At 38.6% G+C, this 4409-nt stretch overlaps 1 non-coding gene across 1 annotated transcript; it reads left to right on the plus strand.

The window, feature by feature from the left end:
- Positions 1-1334: 1334 nt before the first annotated feature.
- Positions 1335-1441, plus strand: LOC131480603 (U6 spliceosomal RNA). The gene has a single exon (XR_009245657.1). It is a non-coding gene; the product is annotated as a U6 spliceosomal RNA (small nuclear RNA).
- The last annotated feature ends 2968 nt before the right edge of the window (positions 1442-4409 follow it).

Here is a 4409-nt window from a genome sequence, read left to right on the forward strand (position 1 = left end):
GGCTGCATTATGGATAACGCAGTAGACTTCAAGGTAGCAAGGGTTCCTACTTAGTGCAGAAAGCCTTGCTCTGGTAACAAGTGTTTGAAGGTGACTTCATCATTGTTATGTATAGGTGTCCCTAAGTCTTTGCCTCTGATTCAAGTTCTTCATCCCTTGTCAATCTAACCAGCTTCTTGGAAAAAAAACTTCTCAAGCTCTGTGAATATGAAATGAGAATAATGACATGTTCTCACAGATGGTCCTCAGAGGAACATCTCAAGTACAAGTGCAGTGAATTCCTCTTCATTGTAATTTGCTTAATGTGTGGAAGCCTTTGGAGAACTCACTCTTTTCTATGCTCTAAACTTCCATATTAATTCTCCTTTTAAGCAAGTGTCTCTTTTTGGCCTCAGATCTCTCAAGGCCCTCAGGACAACACTCAGATTTTCTGTAGTCATCATTAAACTCAATATGAATCAAAGTAGGCTCATTACCTATCTCTTTGTTCCTTCAAAAGAGCTCCCCAGAGTCACTCAGCTTTGTTCTTCATGGTCTACTCTCTAGTCCCACTACAGAGCCTTAATTTAGACTTGATTACAAACTAACTTCCCTTTTTTTGGTTACTGTCTCAGGACTCTAACTTGGACTCCGTCTGCGCATAGCTAGGAGGTATTATTCACTCCTTGTATTGTTGACTACCCAACCTACGAATTGCTATTACAAACAACCTTCAAGAACTTCTAGGCTTGTTTACGAGATATTAATATTTTCCCTTTAAAACTTCTCTATTGACATAGTGGGTAAGATCTTGCATGGTATGCGCATAACACATATTAGGGTGCCTATGTTTGAATTCTGGCTCTGCTGTGCTTTCCAGCTCCTGCTAACACACACCTGAGAAGGCAGAAAATAATGCTTCTAGTGATTAGGTTCCTGCCACCCACTTGAGTGACTTGGACTTTGTATCCACTTTCTGGTTCTTGCAGGCATTTGCGGGGCGGGGTGGAACGGTAAACTGATGGATAGGAGAGCTCTCTTTTCTCATTATCTCAAAGAAAATGAATTAATTATTTTGTGGAATTAAAAACAAAGAACTTTTCTATTGGCCATTCTTGCCCACACTGTCTGCTCTCTCAGTGTGTAACTCAGCCTGAATCTCTTAAGCCTTTTAACCAAGGTGGAGTCAATTTTGTTCTAATATATATGTATAAATTATGTAAACTATATAAACTATAAACTATATATATAGAGTTTAATTACAACAATTCCTAACAGACTTTCCTGAAGATTCCAAATAATTTTCTTTTTCTTGTTGTCTTATCATATTTCTGCCTTTAAAAGCAAACAAAACAGTGCTCGCTTCGGCAGCACATATACTAAAATTGGAACGATACAGAGAAGATTAGCATGGCCCCTGCGCAAGGATGACACGCAAATTCGTGAAGCGTTCCATATTTTTTCATTAAAATGTCTATACTGCCAAAAGCAATATATACATTCAACGCAATCCCAATCAAATTGCCCAAAACATTCTTCACAGATCTGGAAACAATGATCCAAAGGTTCATCTGGAAGCACAAAAAACCACGGATAGCTAGAACTATCCTGAAGAACAGGAAGTTAGCAGGGGGAATCACAGTTCCGGACCTCTGGACATACTATAGGGCAGTGGTTATCAAAACAGCGTGGTACTGGCACAAAGATAGAGAGGAAGATCAATGGAGCAGAATAGAAACGCCAGAAGGAAACCCACACAGATACAGCCAAATAATCTTTGACAAAAAGACAAACGACAACCCAGGCAAATGGGAAGGTCTGTTCAATAAATGCTGCTGGGACAACTGGTTGATAGCCTGCAGAAACAAAAAAATAGATCCACATCTCTCACCATACACTAAGATCAGATCTAAATGGATAACAGATCTAAACCTACATCCAGAAACCTTCAAACTTTTGGAAGAAAATGTTGGAAACACACTGGAACACTTAGGGGTAGGCCCTCACTTCCTAAAAAAGACTCCAGATGCAGTAGAAATCAAGACCAAAATAAACAATTGGGACCTCATCAAACTAAGAAGCTTCTGTACAGCTAGAGAAACAATCAACAAAGTAAAAAGGCAACCCACAGAATGGGAGAAGATCTTCGCACACGACATAGGTGATAGAGGGCTAATATCCAGAATATACAAAGAGCTACAAAACAACCAAAATGTCAAAACAAACAAGCCACTCAAGAAATGGGCACGGGAAATGGGCAGACACTTCACAAAGGAACAAACCCAAATGGCAAATAAACATATGAAAAAATGCTCAAGTTCCCTGGCAATAAGGGAAATCCAAATTAAAACATCAATGAGGTACCACCTAACGCCAGTAAGACTGGCCCACATGAATAAAAGCACCAACGACACTTGTTGGCGAGGTTGCGGGGAAAAGGGAACCCTACTCCACTGCTGGTGGGGCTGCAGGCTGGTACAGCCTCTATGGAAATCAGTATGGAGAATATTCAAACAACTCAAATTCAACATACCGTATGATCCAGCAATAGCACTCCTAGGAATATATCCAGAACACTTGTTCTATGAGAAACCAACATGTACTCCTATGTTCACAGCAGCACAATCAGTAATTGCAAAAACATGGAAACAACCAAAATGCCCATCAACAGAGGATTGGATAAGAAAGCTATGGTTCATCTACTCCATGGAATACTACTCAGCTATTAAAAAAAACAAAATGCAGTTCTTTGTGGCCAAATGGGCCAAACTGGAAACCATAATGCTAAGGGAAATGAGCCAATCCCAAAAGGTTAAATACCACATGTTTGCCTTAATTTAAGATGATATGATGTTATGTATAACATGTTATGTTTTGAATGTTATATGTTGTGTATAAACTAAAATTGAAGTATAGGTGAGGTGGTCACAGAAGGTGGCTGGGAACCCGCATTTACTTTTAACATATTGGTTACTCATTACTATGTCAATTAATTCCATAATGATGTAAATTTTTGCTGATGGTATGTTGGAGCTTTCAATTGACTGGGATGATACTCTGCTGGCTCTGTCATCAGACCAGAGAGGGTATACCTAAGAAACCGTTGAACTTGACGGGACAATAAGATGCTGGACTCTATGTTTGGTATATGCTTGCAATGGGGAAATCTCAACTGAACTTGAGCTGTGGTTATGCAATAAGGTGGAGGAATCCACCATGGTGGGAGGGTTTGGGGAGGGGTGGGGAGAACCCAAGTATCTATGTAACTGTGTCACATAATACAATGTAATTACTGAAGTTAAATAATAAATAATTAAAAAAAAAAAAAAAAAAAGCAAACAAAACAAAGAAAAATCCCCAAAGAAATCAAATCAAGTAACAAATTAAAAAATTCCCTGTGCAGACTTCTAGAAGGTTGGTTCTGGTTTACGAATACTTCATTTTCCAAGATATCAAGAAAATCTCCAACCCAGGCTTTCTAGTTTCTCCTCTGTTGTATTTATTAATAAGTGTCCATTTTAAAGGATAGTTATCATTTTTATTAGATTGTAAATCTCCTTGAGGGCAGGGGACTGTGTCTAACTACTAATAATGCCCAAACATTTATTACAGAGCAGTGCAACCTCTGGGGGGGGGGTCAATAAATACTTGTTGACTTACTGACTCTATAAATATAAATGGCAAAATAATCAGACATTCTGCTAGTTCCTAATTTGCTCCCTGTAGGTAAGTTTGTCTCTTTGGTAGCATTGATTCTTTTAGGCCACTAGGGTTCCATTTAGTGAATTACAACTGCCATGTACTAACTGGTACCCTGGTGACCCGAATGAGTTTAAAAGTCTCCTCAAATGAAGGACATTTCCCCTGAGAGTTACTCTGAATCTTGCTGAATCCCTAAAACAACCTTTATTTTCTTCCACACATTTTCCCTTTGAGACCAAACATTCCTTTGCCTTTAGGCCTTTTAGGCTTTTCACAAGCAGGAACTCCCAAGTCATAAACAAATAAAAATGCACTTCATTTACCATATTCCTGTTATTTTACATTTTAAGGGATATTCTTGCTGAATTAAAGTGAATGCCAAGCAGGAAATTCACAATTTTCCTTGCAGCATTTTTCATAAGTGAGCAGCTTTCCTACAGATCCAGCTGTCAACAGTGCCCTCCTTACTGTTTGACTCACATTCGGAATTCATTTCTGTGTGCACCAAAGTCCAAAAATTTTGCAAAGTGTTAAAGGAGCATAGACTGCTCCCAAAGTGTGTCTTTCCAGGGTTCAGGTTCTGAAAGCTTTTCTGTTTTGCTCAATATTCTCTAGAAAACAATAATCGTTAATGCAATTTTAGAAAACCTAAAACAGACTAAAGTTAATGAATTAATTAGTTATATCCCAGTGGGAAATCTCTGTCTTGGGTCCTGAGCAATCTTGTA

Source organism: Ochotona princeps, chromosome 6 (genome assembly GCF_030435755.1).
Source record: "Ochotona princeps isolate mOchPri1 chromosome 6, mOchPri1.hap1, whole genome shotgun sequence".
In the NCBI taxonomy this organism is placed as follows: Eukaryota; Metazoa; Chordata; class Mammalia; order Lagomorpha; family Ochotonidae; genus Ochotona; species Ochotona princeps.